This window comes from Spermophilus citellus (assembly GCF_964194105.1).
Source record: "Spermophilus citellus genome assembly, chromosome: 14".
Taxonomy (NCBI): Eukaryota; Metazoa; Chordata; class Mammalia; order Rodentia; family Sciuridae; genus Spermophilus; species Spermophilus citellus.
The window spans coordinates 62,970,634-62,989,628 of NC_138194.1; the positions used below are offsets into that span (position 1 = coordinate 62,970,634).

General features: G+C 41.6%; 1 long non-coding RNA gene across 1 annotated transcript; it reads right to left on the reverse strand.

The window, feature by feature from the left end:
- Positions 1–6,565: 6,565 nt before the first annotated feature.
- On the reverse strand, positions 6,566–15,372 carry LOC308633312. The gene is made up of 2 exons (XR_014018749.1): positions 15,003–15,372; positions 6,566–7,031 (listed from the first exon to the last, which is right to left on the reverse strand). It is a non-coding gene; the product is annotated as an uncharacterized lncRNA (long non-coding RNA).
- Between the last annotated feature and the right edge of the window lie 3,623 nt (positions 15,373–18,995).

An 18,995-nucleotide genomic window follows, 5' to 3' on the forward strand; every position in this document is an offset into this window, starting at 1 on the left:
CGATATGACTGATATCCTTATAAAAAGGGGAAATTTGGACACAGAGAAGGAAGATGACATAAGGAGACATAAAGAAAAGGCCGTCATCCACAAGATAAGAAGAAAGACCTGGAACAGATTCTTCCTCCACAGCCCTCAGAAGGGGCCAGTCCTGACAACTGGCACCTGAATTTGGGCTTCTAACCCCTTCTAGAACTTTGACACTATTACTTTCTGCAATTAAATCTACTCATTTTGGGGTGATTTATTATGACAGCTCTAGAAAACTGATACAGTGAGTATAAAGTCAGAGCAAAGAAATGTTATTGCATGGGTCAAATATAAACTCATATTGGCTGTGCCATCTGAGGCCCTTGCCTCTATGGGAGGAATCCCCTTACTCTAAGAATAAGACAGATGAGTACTACCACCTACCCCATCACCATCATTCCCATCCCTAAAGTGCTGACCCATCCTGGGCTTATGGGATCCTTTTCCAGCTCCATGCAGACCATTCTCAGGTTACTACTCAATTACATGCAGGCCTAAATTTTATTAAAGCTTCATAACTACCCAAGTAAATAGCACATGGACAAAGAGTCTGGATATGTGCTTAGAGATAGCAAGATCTCTCTGTTCCCAAACAAGATAACTTGGATGATGGTCTTCAAATAAGTTAAAAATTTATAAAAATAAAAAAAAATTATAAAACATTTGAGTTCATTTGGTAAATTACTTTTAAATTCAGTTTAAAATGTTTTATAAATGAAATGGAATCAATTTTTTGGAATCTGCAGCATGCCAGGACAGGGCCAGGACTCCCACCTGTAGTACTGTGACTTTGTGAGGGGAGCAGCCCTGCAGGTACCTCTGAACAGTGAACCTCATCTTCTCTCTGGGCAGGTGTAGCCTCACACCTGGCAAGGTTTGGTGATACTGGTGTGGACTGTATTTCAGATGTCCTGTTCCCCCCTTTCTCTGGGATCCATTTGTGTGTTACATAAATCATATGACCTATGTTCCTCTCACACAGATTGAAAGCCGCTGGTATCTGCAGTGTTCTACTATGGCAGCAAGTTCTGTTTACAGTAATAGAGTTGAGTCAAGTTAGGTCATCTTTTATTGTAAGGTTGTGCTCCTTGACTGGGTGGCTGACTTTTTAAGCCAGGCCACTCCTTTATTCTCTGTAGGTCCTCAGGCGTTTGAGGGGATTCCCTGGAACAGCCTCTTCCATTACCTTCCCTAATTCTGTTCTCTACCTCCTTTAGCTTTTATGTCATTCTTCAACTCCCAACCCTTATGTGACTCCTTCACTGGTTCCCAGTGCTGGCCCCCAAAGCTTAGTAAAGGTACATGAGCTCCATGATTTGGGGCCTGAGACTTTCTCTTACAAACTATGGCTAGACCCTTAGCTTGGGCAGGATTCACGGAGGTCCAACCTAAGCCTCCACAATCCAAATTCAGCCTAGTCCCACTAGCCAGAGGCCAGCCAGCCCAGCCCTTGGCAGACTACCTTCTTTTCTTTTCCCTCCAAGGTAGAAATGGATGTAGGCCATCTCTGAGAGGACTTGAAACTGTATTAAACACTTAGGAACCCTATCTGTGGACTGGAATGCCATGAATATATGTGCTCTGGGAAGATTGAGATTTAAACAAGACATGAGAGGCCCTTCTATTTAAAAATCTCTCTTTAGCACAATGAAGATTATATTTTTATCTTTTATAGAAATTAATTTGATATCTTATTGCTGTCACAAAGCCTTATAATAGTCGTACAATTAGAAAATTGAAAGCTCTTCTATACATATTTCATGCTGTCTTCATTCAGCTTCTAGGAAGAAGGTATTCTTTTTGCAATTTACACATAAGAAACTGATACTGGAGATTGGGGGTAATAATTCCCACCCATCCTGAGGTTACCGGCTTAACAACTGTATCACATGCTGCCTCATTATTTTGAATTGAAATTCTGATCTAATATTACTAACAAAACATAAAAATGAAAAACCACACCTCACTGGTAATATAACTCCAGGCATTATCTCTTAGGGGAAGATGTGTGGCAAGTTTTGTCTTTGGAATGAGAAAACCCACCTTTATAGAGAACATACCTCAGCTTCAGGAAGATGTAATGTTCTAAGTCACTTTCAAGTGTTCCTTCTTAATTATGATTCATTCAAGAGGAGCAAACACAGAGCACATCATCTCATATGAAAGCAATTGTTTTGGTGAACTAGCTCTACAAAAGGCATTGGGTATCCGACATTGTGTGGTAGCTAATATCGCCTACATAAGCAAGTTTCAGGCAGTATGTAAACTGACTGGAGCAGAGGTTGCTAATTGTCTGCCTCAAGTCCATTTCCTATCTTATTCTTTTGAAATGAATACTTACTATTCTGGTACTTAATTTTCTAGCCATTCCTGAAAAAAGACTACATTTACCAGTTGCCCTTGCAACCAGTTATGGTCATGTGACTAAGTTCTGGCCAATGAAATGCAAATGAAAATGTTATGGGCAACTTCCAAAAACATCAGGTGGTGAACCTGTGTGTCTTGCTTTGGGTCTTCTTCCATCATGCATGGTGAGATATTTATGGCATAACTACATTGGATTAGGAAAAAAGCAAGATAAAAAAGACATGGATCTTTGAATGGTTTGTATATAGTTATCCTCCAGATTCCTCTATATGAGTAAAAGTTTAACCTACATCTTCCTCAATCTCTATTATCTGGGGAGTATTTATTTATTTATTTACTTACTTACTTTTTTACATCCAAACCAATTCCTGACAAATATATCTTAGAAATCCAAATGTACTGTGCTCCTGCTTAATAATGGAATTATCTGTGCATTGGGTCCCCTTAAAATATTTATTTAAAAATGAATGATAGTTGTCTGACTTATTAATTTTGCAAGTGACATCTTAATAGAATTCAAATTCTCGAAGATATCATCTTTAGTTCTTCATACTTATTGAGCATCTGGCCTGAGAGAGTCTCTACTAGATGCAAAGAAAAAAATTAAAGAAGAAGAGATCCCTGATTTAGGGGCACCTACAGTCTAGCTTTGGAAGCAAATATAAATGTTAAACTGTACACTATGGTAAATATCACAGTAATTGTGTAGAAGTCTTATCAGAACTGTTGTAAGAGCAATTAATTCTGCATGAAAGAATCCAAAAAGTTCAGGGAAGTTATACTATTTCTTCTGAATCTGGATGGATATGTAGAATTTCCAGAGGGGACTAAGTAAAATCACAAAGCAAAGTAAGAATCCAGCAAAGAGTCCTCGTGGCTAGAACACAAAGTAAATGCAGGCAAGTGACCTGCAGTCAGCCTGGAAAGAGGATAGGAGCCAGGTCTTGTCGCTACTGAAGACAGGTCACCATTGGAAGCCTGAAATTAGTAGAGGCACAAGTCTGAAGGTGTGTTTTAAAAATAATAATGCTCTTAAAATCCTAGAAACACAGAGTAGAATGGTGGTTACTAAGACTGGGGAATGGGCAGATTGGGGAGATGTTGGCCAAAGGACACAAAATTTCAATTAGGAAGAATAAATTCAAGGAGCCTACTGTATATCATAGTCACTGTAGTTAATAACAACAATATATTTTAGTTGATAATTGTTAAGAGAGATTTTAGGTGTTCTCGCCGCCCCCCATTATTGTTATTTTGAAGGAATACACACATTCATTGGTTTGCCATTCCACAGTGTACACATATATCAAAACATCATGTCATATTACATAAAAATTTATACAATTTGCAGTTGTCAATTTGAAGATAAAATAAAAATGCTAATGATATAAGATAAAATAAAAATGCTAATGATGATCCTTGAATCAGACTTCAGAATTGTCTTGTTCATTTTCATTCTCCTTTGGACATCTTAAGTATCATTAGATAATCACTCATCCAGAGGAGAATTTTCTTAAATGTTTATGAAAATGAATGAACATATGAATGAAGATAATAGTTTGCTAGGGCTGCCATAACAAAATACCTCAGACTGATGACTTAAATAACACACAATTATTGTTCATAATTCTGGAGGCTGAAAGTCCAAAATCAAGGTGTTCGCAAAGTAGGATCCATGCTGAGGCCTCTTTTCTTGACTTGTAAGTGGCTGCAATCATTCTGTGTGCTTACATGGCGTCTTCTGTATGCATAGGGGAGGGCAGATTTCTGGTGCTCCCTACCAACAGTCCTATCAGACTAGGGCCCCACTCTTATGACCTAATTTGGCCTTAATTACCTAATTAAAGGCTTTATCTCCATATATAGTTACATTGAGGTTTAGAGTTTCAAAATGTGAATTTGGGGAGAATGAAGAAATAATTCAGTCCATAAAACTATCATAATGCATAATATGAAAACAATTCAGATAGCATAGGATCTTTCAGAACTTACATTTAAAAATGGAAGATAACGCTAGGTATAGGTGCTGCATGCCAATAATCCTAGCAATTCAGGAGGCTGAGGCAGGAGGATTCTAAGTTCCAGGCCAGCCTCAGCAAGTTAGTGAGGCCCTAAACAACTTAAGAGAGACCCTGTCTCGCAATGAAAAGAATAAAAAATAAAAAGGGCTGGGGATGTGGCAGTTAAGCACCCCTGGGTTCAATCCCTGGTTAAAAAACAAAATGATCAAATAATGCCAAACTGACGATACTATTACAGACAATAGAAATTAGCTCTCAAGGATGCCACCTCACATTTCTTCTCAAGGTGGGCCAGAACCAGAGTGAGGTGCATGAGTAGCTTAGGTTTTCACATTTTAAGGAGGCAACCTCTGTCCAGGTCACATGAGTGCAGGGTGAGCACCTCCTTAAGAATGTGCCAGAGCTCCCTTACTCTCCTTTTCTAGTCCCCAACCTGTTTCCAACACAAATTTCAAAAACAAAGTTCTCCTAGAAGCTGACTTCAAGATAGAGTTTGAGCACAAGTGGTTTAATTTGGAGGTGCAGGGACCAATGGAGGGGAGTGGGAAAGTGATGGGGGAAGGAGAGGCTGCCAATGGCATGTTGTTATGGGCTGACTTGAAAGTGAAGTCAGGCTGACCCCATTTGGCTCAGACATCTCATCCTGCACAGAATTGGCCTCTTTCTGCATGAGCCCAGTCACATAGAAGCTGACACCCCTACCCACTTGCACCCTGATCACAATATCTTTAACTATGGAGCTGGTGCTAGCTTCGTTCCTGAGTAGGTATAGGAGGTGCCAATTCTGAGAACTTGGTGACACTTTATGAAATGTGTCTTGTGATTGTACTTGCCTCTCTGGCCCCCCTTCTTTGTGTTTTTTTTTTCTGTTTTTATGTGGCCCCCTCACCCACATTCGGTGTCTTGGCTGCAACACTGTCTGCTTTCTGCTCCCTTGGTCCTGGTCAGAATAAATCCTTTGTCTTTGCTTCAAAAAGACCCAGAGTTTGATTTGGGATTTTGGAATAGAGCACCTTAACATTGTGAGTTCTTATACGAGCTCCCCCGTAGAGACCTATACCCCTGGAGAACCCTATACCCAGCGGGTAAAAGCGACCCCTCAGCTTCATACCATCTGAGGGGAAAAAAAGAGCTGAAGTTTTTACACACCACTTCTGAACCATCTGTTGAGAGCTGTGGCATATTTGTGCAAAAGCCCTCAGGCATAAAGATGCAGATACTGAAACTTTAAGGTCTGTGGGATCCTGGGTGTGGTATGGGGTGAGGGCAATGACATGGGCTATTATACAAGCAAAGCTTAGATATTGTTGGAAACTTCTCTCCCTCCCCTGAAGGCTGGCTCTCAGCATGACCTAGGTTATTGGATTATCCCCAGGAACAGAACTTGAGTTGCCCTTGGCTGTTAAGTGTGGGGCCAAAGGGGCAGATTCAAAGATACTGTACTGGGAAGTAGTTAAAAGCCAGAAGGAAAGAAGAATGGGAGTAATATCAACAAGATTGAGGCTGAGAGGCAAGAGAGGGTTTGAAACAGAGGGAGGGTAGGAAATGAAACCCGGAGCAAGTCCTGTACCAAAACAGGGGACTTACATACAGACTTGCAATAGTGGTTGCTGCAAGTCTCTGAGGACTCCTGGTCCCCGGACAGGGGCAGGGAGGGAGCATAACAAGGACAATGATCCAAGGAGCACCTGTGGGGGCAGAATGAAGCACTGGGAATTCTTAGACCAGGCAACCTTAGGGCCCAAAGGATTTGAGAAAATGAATGCCCACATCTGCAAAGTTACTGAAGCCCTCACTTTTGCTCCAGCTTACAGGTGAGCAAGTTCACTGTGCCCTTTTATAGCCCTTCTCAGGCCCCTCCTATGGCATTTTTCAGGAGGCCTTACAATGTATTTGGGGAAGCACTGGCCCTGGCCCTCCTCTAGGCCCTGAGTCTGGGCCTTAAGGATATAGATACTAAATCTAATCAGCAAATTCATTCCTATTGCAGTTCCCAGAAAGAACATAGAAACTTTTCTATTTCAAGTTGCATCAACTAAATCTATGACTGTTAAATTCATTTTTAAGTCAATCAAAGATCCTTTTTCATGTATCTGGATGGAATGAATAGAACTGACCTAGATAATTGTTAGCTTGATGCAGGTAAATGTGTGTGCACAAATACATTTGTTTATTGGATTGGTCCAATGTGGAATCACTCCATGGACAACCATCATTTGAGCATCTATTGTGGTCTAGATACCATGTGGGGTGCTTGACACACACTCTCTTTAATCACTGCAAGAGTTTCAAGGTAATTTGACAAGCTAAGATTAGTTGCTCTTGGTTCTACCTGACTTGATACTGGTATGTGGTTTATTATGGCAAACAACTAAAGGTGGCTTTGGTGAATCCTGGCCTAGGAGTCTGAAGACTCTGAGCTGAGGCACAACTTTGCTGCCCCTCCATAGCTGTGGTCCTAGGTGGTTCTCTCGTTCTCTCTCAGCTCCACTTTCCTCCTTGCACTATGAGGGCTTCAGGCCATCTCTTCTCTAGTTCTCTCGATGTTCTCATGTTCTGTGGCCAGCACAGTCTCATGACTTCGCACATTTCAGATGTGACTTTTACAAGCAGCTGCAAATGAGGACCAAACAAGCTGATTAGGTTAATGCGATTTTACTTTGTTTACTTATGAAACCATCAACAGATATTGATCACACAATTTCTAAATGGTATGCTCAGGGAGATACATCCTTTGAGAAATGTTACAAAGTGAAGGTTTGAATTTAGAATGTACATAAGATCTTCAAGAGCTGGCTTCCATTATCCAAGCTCCATGCTGGATCCTGTCTCCTTGGGTGATCCCTTACTTTCTATGTCTTCACTCTTTCCATCTTCATTTCTTCATTGACTCCTTTAATTCAGTATAGAAATGTGATTAAGACCTCTCCATCTACTCTCTCTCTCTCACTTCAATTTTGTCTCTTTTTCCAGCTTTTGCCATATTGAATTTTTTTCTTTCTTCCTCGCTACCTGGCCAAGATTTATGGAGTACTTTGCCATCATTCCACCCACTTTCTCTTCTCCCTTTGACTCCTTGCCTCTACTACTCATTCATTAATTTGCATTTATTCAACAATCTTTTTCCCCCTATATGTCAGGCATAGTGCTAGGTGCTTTGGATACAAAGATGAGGAACATTCTATTCTGACAATGCACATAATCTGGGGGGAAAGAAACTCAAAATTGTATAGCACAGGGGTTAAGAGCACAGGTATAGGAGTCCAATTGCCTGGCTGTGAATCCTAGCTCTCTACTTACAAATTGTGGCCTTGGGCAAGTTATGTTACCTCTCCTCTCTGAACTACAGATTTCTTGTGGTATTATGGGGTTCCCCAGAGTGCCTGCCATTGTTACAAGGATTATAGGAGATCATGCATATAAAGCATTTGGTACATACTTGGCTGATAATGCTGAACAGTATGGTTAATACTACAACACAGAGGGACAAAGCCAAATATGGAGGTGCACGAGGATTCTTTGAAACACATGAGCATGGTTCTTAACTTAGATCTGAGAGGAAAATGATGTCGTGATATTCTAGAACAGAAGAAAGGCCTTAAATGAGTCTTAGAGAGTAACCAGGAGTTCACCGGAAGAGAGTAAAGAGAGAGGAAGGCAAGGCTAGCACTGTTCTGGTACAGACTGCTGTAAATGGAAAGGGACAGATAGGAGAAAGCCAGCGGCACCTTCCAGAGTTGACCATGCAGGGTGGGATGGAAATGCACCTGCTGAAGCCAGAAGAGCAGTATCCTCAGCAGTAAGTGTGTGCACCTGCCAAAAGGTGGCCCTTATGTCCCCAAAGCAGCAGGACCTCATGCAAGGAGTCCCAGACCCAGTTTTCATTGGTTTCTGGAGAACATCTCTCTGGAAGCAGATAGAGGAAACCAGTGAGTGCCTGTGTTGGAGAGTGGGGAGGGCTAATTTTACATGTCATCTAGCCTGGGTCTTGGGTTGCTCAGATATTTGGTTAGACACTATTCTGGTATGTCTGTGAGAGTGTTCCTGGACAAGATTAACATTTGAGTTGGTAGATTAAGTAAAGTGGCTGCCTTTCCCAAGGTGGGTGGGTATCCTCCAATCAGCTGAAGACCTGAATAGAACAGAAGGGCTAAGAAAGCATTCTTTCTCTCTGCCTGTCTTCAAGTTGGGATATAAGTCTTCTCCTGCCTTTAGACTCACTTCAGGCTGGAACTTTACCATCAGTTCTCCTGGTTCTCAGGCCTTCGGCTCTCCTGGGTCTGGATCAGGACTTCTCAGACTTCAAAATTATATAAGCCAACTCTCTTTTGCACGTTCTCTCTCTCTGAGTGTGTGTGTGTGTGTGTGTGTGTGTGTGTGTGTGCGTGTGTGTGTATGTACATACACATCCTATGGATTCTGTTTTTCTGGAAACCCCTGATATATTGGGACAACCTCTATGATTCCCATTAGTCTCTGCTTCCAACTTTCCCTACTCTCCACTTGCCTTTAATATTCCTAGTTGAGTTATCTTTCCAACATGTATCTGAGCAGGCCAGGCCCTCCCTTCATAACTTTTCCTGGTTACTACTTCCCTATAGTCCCTAATTCCTTAAAAATCTGGCCTCAGTGTATAGTTCAACCTTCCTTTTTCCTTAAAAATCTGGCCTCAGTGTATAGTTCAACCTTCCTTTTTCTCTTTTCTCTGGACCAATACCACCAACCTAGACTCACCTGACCTTTCATACCTTTGTGACTTTTGTTGTCTCCATTGTTTGGCATGTCCCTTCCCCCTTTTTTTCCCTGGTTGGTTAGCTGCTAGTCAGCCTTTAAAGTCTAGCTTAGGCCATGTGCAGTAGCACACACTTCTAATTCCAGCAGCTAGGGAGGCTGAGGCAGGAGGATCACAAGTTCAAAGCCAGCCTCAGCAACTCAGCGAGGCCCTAAGCAACTCAGTGTGACTCTGTCTCTAAATAGAATATAAAAAAGGGAAAGGGATGTTGCTCAGTGGTTAAGCACCCCTGGGTTCAATACCCTGTACCAAAAAATCAGTGAATAAATCAAAAGTCCAGCTTAGGAGTCAGCAAATCCATCCCTGAGTCTCTAAAGTCATACAACCTGAGCTCCACTTCATTCTCCATTATGGCAAGAATTACATCTTATTGTTGGGACCCAAGAGGTCTATTTCCACTAATAGAGGACTCCTCGTAGGAACCATTGCGGTTTCAGTTTTGCATCCCAAGGGCCTAGCATGGGATAGGCACTCAAGTCCTAATTTCCAAAACGCTAAGCATGGATGGATACAAGAACGCTTAGACAGAAAAGGGGGAGAGTTGAAGCAAGCAGGAGAGAGGGTATAGAATCCACTTGCCACAGCCCATTCTCCTTTTAAAATGTCCCATTGAATGAACATCATAATCCTCTTTCTGAGGAATGCTATATACCGCATGCCACTAACAACCAATAATCAAATATGAACTTGTGTTCATAAGATTTGTTTTGTTTTGTTTTATTCTTACCCATTCATCAAATTTCCATTTGGGCTTGAGGAGTCTCGGCTCATTTCAGAGACTGTGGTCCTCTCTCTTATTTTGCACTGGGGAAATTTCAGGAAATTATTCTGGTACTTTTGGGACATTTGTTCATGGCATTGTCTAATGTAAAATTAACATTTTAGGGATGTTAGAATTTCTGGAAAATGTTCTTTGATCTTTTGAATCATAATTAAATGCATATCCAGAGTTTGAAAATTCATGCTCTATAACTTGTTCAGAATGTGGAAAGACTTTATAGAGGAGTTATGCTTTTCAATAAAATTTGGCAAAATATGATGCAGAGATTAAAGAGTAGGCAAGTTTATTTTGGCAGCTGACGATCCTAGGCCTAGTGAGTTTCTCATCCTAACTCCTGCTAAGCAAGAGGAGCAAAGGCCCGCTGTAGAATATTTAGAATGAAACTCCAACAGGGCAGCAAAGGTTAGTTTCATTATGTTAAAAGCAACACTAAGACCAAAAAAACGCTTTTAACATTCATACTACATAAAAGTAGTCTGTCTCAATGTTGTGCTGCTGGGCAGTTGGGGAAATGAGTATTTCTATTGTGGCCAAAAGCCTGCAGATTTCTCTTATGACTCATGTCGAATTCTGAAAGCTTGGTATGCGGAAGGGTGTAGGAGCCTCACTTCCTCATTCCAGTTAACTGTCTCAACACTAAGTCAGGCAACCACTCAATTCAGAGTGTATTTTCTAAGACCCTTTGATATTTGGAAAAAAGAGTGATCTTTCATCTCTGAATTAAAATAAAAAAATGCAGAAACGGTTTTGTATGTATTGCAATGGCAGCAATATACACACTCCTTCCTGTTCTCTATTTTGGGGGCTGATATAAAATGAGTACCCTGACCATGAGAAGCAATTAAAATATCTGGGCTTCATTGTCCTCATCTCTGAAATGGGAATAACTTCTGCCTGCATGGTTTATGCAGAAATTAAATGAGTGAATCTAGGTGAATAGAACAACACTGACACAGACCCATTGTTCAATAAACAATAGCTATTGCTGGGTACGTGGCAGTTGTTAGTGTTAATAATAATGTAATGGGAAGAAAATTGGGCAAGAAATCAGAAAGGCTCAGTTTGCAAAAATCCTACTTAACCCATGAACCAATGCTGTTTAGTTACCTTTTTCTTTTTTTTTTTTTTTTCTTGGTACTGGTGATTGAACCCAGGGGCGCTGAACCACTGAGCCACATCCCAGCCCTTCTTTATATTTTTATTTAGAAACAAGGTCTGGCTGAGTTGCTTAGGGACTCCTTAAATTGCTGAGGCTGGATTTGAACTCTCAATCCTTCTGCCTCAGCCTCCTTAGCTACTGGGATTACAGGTATGTGCCACCATGCCCTCCTACTTACCTATTTTGAAGCCATAATTTTTCATCTTAACATGAGGGGTTTGGCTTACATAACTTTCTAACTTCAATATACTGGTCAATATGGCAAAGTCTCTAAGCTCCATTCCCTCAAACCCTTGCAACTTTCCTGAAATCTTCTTCAACCACGAGCAAGTTTTATGTCTGGCATCCTGCAAGATCTTGAACTCCACCTTGACTTGCTCCATGTAGATACAGAATAGCTCTGAAGAAATGTTCAGAGAAAAAGATGTTTGGGGGCAATGATCTCCAAATCCAAGGACACGATATCTAGAAATGTTTTTTTGTACTGGTGGGTACAGAGAGAAATTTCAGATTTGTCTCCAAGAGATACTGTTTCCTTTTGAGAAATTGATAGTTCCATAGCCCTTGACACAATTTGACCATTTTAACTTGGTAAAAGAGATATTTTTCAACTGGGGAAATAAAATCCTCTAGACTAGCTTCATTTAAGGACAGGCAGTCACAACAGCCTAATCACCTCCTGCATCTCTGTGGCTTGTAGCCTCTACAAAACCCTTTGTCAGACATGATGTATTTCAACCCCACAACAGCTGTGTAAGATAGGATGGGCAGTTGTGAATATCCCCACTGCCCAAAGAAGGAAGCTGATCTCCAGAGAGATTATGTAACTCACCTGGATCACAAAGCTTCTTAGGTTATGTGCTACTCTGGGGATGCCAGGCTTATGGGCAATATGATGTACCCACACGCCTCCCAACACTGAGCCTGAGCAGCAGCAATTTTGCCTTATCCGGTAGTCTCCTTGGAAACTGGCAAAATATTTAGTATCTCCACCAGATAAAATTAAGCCAAGAAGTTTTCAAAGAAGGGGATATGAGAACAGCTTCTTAAGGAGGCTGAATGGTGAAAGCAAGGGTTAAGGAGAGGGGAGATCACCCCCATTCTTTATCAAGAGGTTCCATTGTAATTCTTATCGATAAACACTTATAAAGGGGCTATTACACTATCGACATTCCAATATGCATGAAAGTCATTTATAAAGGGTTGCACTCAACTCAAAAGTAACAGTCCTTTAGAATAGTTTATGGAGAAATTTATCTGCTTACAAAGGAAAAACACAGCATGTAAGCATTTTATTGATTAAATGAAATGCTGCAAGAATAGATTTCAGGTTCATGAATCAGGAGAAAGATTCTTCTTGGCATGCTTGTAATTTTGCTTAGTCAGTTCTGCAGATAGAAGATAATAGCATATAACTTTCTCTCTCTGATGTTCCCTGCTTGGATTCAGAAAGAAAGGATCCTCTATGGCTTCTCCCTCACTCACTCTTGGAGGCAGCCTGTTCCCCTAGGGCTGTGTACTGGGAGAACTCTGATTGAGGGATCTTGGGATGTGAGCTAGGGTCACCTCTGACAAACACACCGTGATGTTAGTTCTTGAACCTTCCAGATCCTGCACTAGATGATCCAGAGGGCTTCCAGCTGGAGTATAAGAAATGTCCTTTCCTTCTCCCAGAAAGCAGTTGCTGAGAGTGCCCAGAACCACCCTGTTTCCAGAAGTCTATTATGGTTTAGATTTGATATGTTCCCCAAAAGATGTGTGAGGAAAATACAAGAAAGCTTAGAGGTGAAATGGTTGAGTTATGAGAGGCTTAACCTAATCAGTGCATTAATCCACTTGCATGGATTAACTGGGTGGTAATCCAGGTGTGGTTGGAGAGAGAGTTCACTGGGGGCATGCCTTTGGGGTTTATATTTTATTCCTAGTGTGGTTCTCTCTCTGCTTCCTGGTGCCATGTCCTGAGCTGCTCTTCTCTGCCATACCCTTCTGCCAAGATGTCCTGCCTCACCTTGGGCCCAGAGCTCTGGAGTCTGATATCTATGGACTGAGGACTCTGATACCATAAGCCAAAATAAACTTCACCTCCTGTAATATAGGAAAAAAAGGTACATTCATACATTGCTGCTGGGACTGCAAATTGGTGCAACCACTATGGAAAGCAGTATGGAGATTCCTTAGAAAACTTGGAATGGAACCACCATTTGACCCAGTTATCCCACTCTTTGGCATATACCCAAAGTGACATGGCTACATCAATGTTTATAGCAGCTCAATTCACAATATCTAAGCTTTGGAACCAACCTAAGTGCCCTTCAACAGATGAATGGATAAAAAAAATATGGTACATATACACAATGGAATATTACTCAGTCATAAAGAAGCATTTTTCTTTATGGCATTTGCCAATAAATGGATGGAACTAGAGACTATCATGTTAAATAAAATAAGCCAATCCCAGAAAGACCAAAGGCCAAATGTTTTCTCTGATATGCAGATGCTAACTCTCAATGGGAGGGAGTGGAGGTTCACTGGATTGCAAGAGGGGGCAGGGGGGATGGGAATGGGAAAGACAGAGGAATGAGTCAGACATAACTTTCTAATGTTCACATATGAATACACTACCTGTGTAACTCCACATCATGTACATCCACAAAAATGGGAAGTTATACTCCACGTGTGTATGATGTCTAAATACATTCTACTGTCATGTATAGCTAAAAAAGAATAAATTAAAAAACTGCTGTGTTAAAAGTGTTCTTGTCAGTTCTGGTCACAGTGACAACAACAATGACCAAAAAAAAAAAAAAAAGTTTATGCGAAAGTCCTCACAAAAAAGGTGGAGAAAGATGAACCCCACCAAGGCCCTCACCCAATTTTCTCCTTACTTTGTCTGTGTGCTGGAAGAGAAAGCTACATAGTATTTGAATGGTGCTACCAAGCCTTAGGAGGCCTGATGGAAGTGAGGTTGGGTGATGGCAGACTCACCACTGAGCAATGTGTGAGGACCCTCCTGATGGTGCTTTGCCCCGGGGTTCACAGAAATGCGGCTCTAAAGCCTGGTACATCTCTAAACCCATTTATCTAGCTTCCCAAAGATTGGGGTCACTTTGTTCTAGTTCTAGAAGAAAGGCTTCAGGCTGGCTTTTCTTTTTCTCTACTAGGATTTCAATTTGTCCGTCTATCAATCTGTACAATGCCTGGTTCATCAAAAATCAAAGGTATCTGAATAAGAAGCCCACCAACAAATTGTCGTGCCCTCCTATGAGCCCCTGGACAGGTGGGAAGGGAATAATGCTCTCTACTTACCAAGGATCACTCTGCCCAGGAGCAACTCTTCTGCATTTCATCTCCTCCACAAACTCTTGAGGTAGTAGTGCTTTACTATCTACACCTTGCAGTTGAGGAATAGACTCGTAGGTAGAATAATCAAGTTTTTGTCAGAGAAAAAGGGTGGCCCTATATAAATCTCAGTTCCTGCCTTTAAACAATATTGCCTCCAGATGGGCTAGACGGAACAGAGATTTGGACTAAAGAGAGTTCTGGAACTTGGGACCAGCTCCAAGTACTACGTTTTATAATTTCTTACTGCCTGCCCATCTACTCTGATCTATAAATGCAATCTGCACACAATTTCTCTTACAGACATTAGGAAACATATAGGTAAAACTTAGGAAGAAAGTTAAAAAGATTCATGGACGTTTCACTGGGCTCAGTATCAAAGTTGGAGTGTATGTGCATGCATATATGTGCAATCTCTCTCCCTTTCTCTCTCTCTCTCTCACACACACACACACACACACACACACACACACACACACACGCACCCATACGGTGCCTCTTCCACGGCCTCACCTCTGTGACCATGAAGAAGAGAGCAGGACCTCTCAGTATGTCAACAGCTCCAGCGACTGCTGCCCAGAATAGCCTTGGCTGCTCGGTGCCTCATCACATTACAGAACAGCATCTCAGTTACTGTCCATCGTCAGCCTCGCTGCTTTTTAGCCTCCAGTTCTCTTTCTTTCTCTCCTGATCTTTCTCTCTTCATGGTGTGTTAGCTCCCTGTGGCTAGCTTGGTTTGTGCTTCCCCAAACCACATTCCATTTCCTGTCTCCTGCTCTGCTCCAGCCCTGTTGGATGTCTGATTTGGTTTCCTCCTCTGGTCTTTGCAGTCCCCACTGTGCCTGAGATCTTCCAGGTTATTAGGAACCAGTGTCAAATAAGGACAGCGGAGACAAGAAGAGTAGCTACCAGTGCTTTCCTGAGATGGGCATAGAAATGCCAAGGCTTGGCTTCTACGGTTTGCTCTGATATCCAGCTCTGCTATTTAGGCCAGTACCTCGTTTCTTAAGTCTTGGTTCTATTATTTGTTAGGATTAGGGTTTTTGTGGGATTTTGTTTTTCTTTTTAGAGTGCTGGGAATTGAACACAGGGCCTTATGGATGCTGGGAAAGCACTCTACCATGGAGCTACATCCCCAGCTCTCGGTTCTGTTATTTGTATGATAGGTACAAGGGTTGGAGAAGTTAATAAGATAACGGTATAACTTAGCAGGTAACAGCTATGGAAAACAGTTCTAGTTATTTTTACTATTATCATTATTATGTGACTTATTTCTCACATTCATGTGACACAAATCTTCCTTTACATCCTCCTTCAACCCCATTTACAGTCCTTCTCTTAAAAGTTTACTTCAATAACTTTTACAAATAGGTTTTGTTACCCCAACCTATAAGTACCGAGACAGTCACAAATGGGATATGTAACTTTCCCAAGGTCATACCATTTGGAAGAAGAGCAACTGGGATTAATGAACTCACATCTGAGTCCTTTGGGAAACAGTTGCAAAGTACTTCCAGTACTTTTCAGTTTGCTGAAGGTCAAGCAGGCTGTGATGAACAGACAGAGGCTTGAAGACAGGAATAACCAAATGGAGAAACAGTGGGAAAAACTACAGATAAACAGCAAGTAACTACTGAATAATGGGATAAAAGTATTCAAATAGTCCCTTAGAGTCTTGGGGGGACATCCCCAAGTGGCAGGAGTCCAGAGATCATGATTTTTTTCACCACTACTGAGCTAAATATAAGCTATACCCTGCCAGCTCCCTAGGGCTATGGGACACATTGGAAGAAAGGGTAGTTCTCATTTAGGGGACAGAGGGGCAATCAAGGAGAGCATGTAAGAGTAGAAAACCTTATTAAGACAAGTGTCAGAAAAAATAACATAGAAATGAGAAGTAAAAAGATATATCTAAGTGGTAGCACTAGCATGCCCAAAGGCACCCGGGCTAAAGCCAAAGGATTCATGGTGGGCAAGAGCATCAGTATGTGTGGACCACATCATGAGAAGTCTGGAATGTCCTGCTAAGGAGCTTAGATTTTATTCTGAGTCAGAAAGAAGCCACGTAAGGGGTACATCAAGATTGAAGCTATATTGGATAGTGGCATGTATGTGGAGGCTGGATAGGAGAGGCAAGATGTGGGAAAACTGAAAGGTTTATCATTAACTCTGGATCCCTGCATGACCACATTACAATGACAGTTCTGCTCATCTGCTGCCTCTCCTGGTGAGATGAGCTCCTCTCAGATGTCCAAACTGAACGTGGGGCATGAGCCCCTTGTGCTCCCCCCCCACACACACACACACTTTAATCCAATGGGATCCTGGTTCTCAACTATCTCCACATTCTCTTCTTCCAAGAAATCCAGAACAGTCACACTGTTTCAAATCTCTTGGCTCTTGCTGCTGCTCATGTGTTTATGTATTATCTAAGTTAGAAGAGAACTCCTATCCTGTTTTGCATTTTCTCAATCTTCTAGCTATGGAGAGCTACGTACATAAACCTCCAATCTCTCTCTCTCTCTCTCTCTCTCTCTCTCTCTCTCTCTCTCTCTCTCTCTTAATACTGGGGGTTGAATCCAGGGGTGGTCTCCAACTGTGCTACATCACCAGCTCTTTTTTTATATTTTATTTTGAGACAGGGCCTCACTAAATTGCTGAGACTGGCCTTGAACTTGTGATCTTTCTGCCTAGCATCCAGAGTCTCTGGGATAACGGGTGTGTGCCACCCTGCCCAGCCAAGCTGTTCTCTTAAGGCCTCCTCCAGACTAGAAGAAATAAATAGAATCCAACACAGATGGTCTTTACTTTGGGCTTCCTCTGAGTTCAGTCTGCAAATGAGTAATCCAGCCTGATCTAGAGCTCCCAGCTCCCCTGTTGTAACATTCTTTATCAGCATCACTGAGTTCACTTATGTGCTGGCTGAGAATAAAATCTATGCTTTATACACCTAGATCAAGATGAGTTGATGGGCTTTGATCTTGTTGATTTGCACTTTAATTTATAATTCTGAAAAAAAATGCAAATATTCCAGCTCAGGGTAGGGGTTGGCAGGTTTTGGGGGGGCCTGTCAAATAAGGAAAGCAGAATCTTTTGTTATGGTAAATAAAATATTGAGATGATAAGGACAGGAAAGATAAAAGAGAATCTATGTGGAAGATTAAAACACATTAAAACCAAACAACAATTGAGAGTTCTACCTGGAGCCAAGTTAAAAAGCTAAGCATCCATAGGAAACAAATTCCTTCACCTCAAGGAATTACAACAGCCAGAAACTAAAATGGCATAAAATAATGGTCATTTAAAAACATTTCTCTATAGAACTTCAGTTCCCTTGGTTTCCTCCACTTCACTCTGGGAGGCTTAGGAGATGTCTGCTGTGTACTTCAGAATGAGTCCTCTTCTAACTTGACCTTCTGGGATTGGGAGTCCTTCCTATTGTTCCATCAAAGGTCCAAATGCTTGCCCAGGCCCATTTCTTCTTCCATGTCCTGTCTGGGCCAGAAGTAGGCTCAGCTCAGCCCATGTCCCTGCTCAGTTACTCTCCCTTATGAGCTCTAAGATTACATCCAAATGAGGAATGATCCTTTCACCCTCTAAATCCCCATATCTTCCCTAAAAACTCTATGTTGCTGTCACTTCCACAGAGAAATGGAGTCTTATCCCCTCAACTCCTGCATGTGAGCTTCACCATGTGATTTGCTTTGGCCAATGACACATTAGCAAACAGAAGTTTAGAAGAGTTCATGCATGAGGAGTTGCCCTCTTTAGCTGCTTTTGAAACCCAGTAGCTAGTGAAGCCTGAGGTAGCCTGCTGGAGCTGCAGACCCCTGCACCACAATGTGTGAATGGTGTCATTCATGATCAACCAGTTTCTGACTACACCACATGAGTGAGCCCAATGGGACCAACAGAAGACCCATTTTGTTGAGCTCAGTGCAAATTGCTGATACCCAGAATCCTTAAGCTGCTTGGTGTCTCTTCCAACAGTGAAATTCTATGATTTAATGAAAAGATTCCAATGACTACAAATATAATACCTATAATTTTAATTCTTAACTCAGGACCATGTCTTCTCTTGCCCTTGTTATATGGCAGGTCTCTCAGAAAATGCATCAAGTCCCAGTTTTGTCCAAATTGAAGAGTCTTTATTTAGCCGGCCGGCCAGTGACTGCCTCCCGCAGGACCCATAACTGTTTCTGCAAGGAACAGCCCCAAGTCTGAGCATTTTAGGATATTTAAAGGCAAAAAGCCCATCTGGGTTGATGTAGTGGCAAGCAAGCAGGTAAAGAATCTGGACTGGCCAGATAGTGAGACAATGCAATGAGTACATGGTCTTTCCCATGGGACTTTCCAGGTTGGCATAGCTGCAAGCAAGCAGAAGGGAAAAGGGTCAAAATGATCCTAGTTCAGTACTAGGATCTAGATAATCTCTGATAAAGTACATTGCCCAAGAAAAATGGAAACCAAAGAGAACAGATTTATATTTTATAAGAATTGCTATTT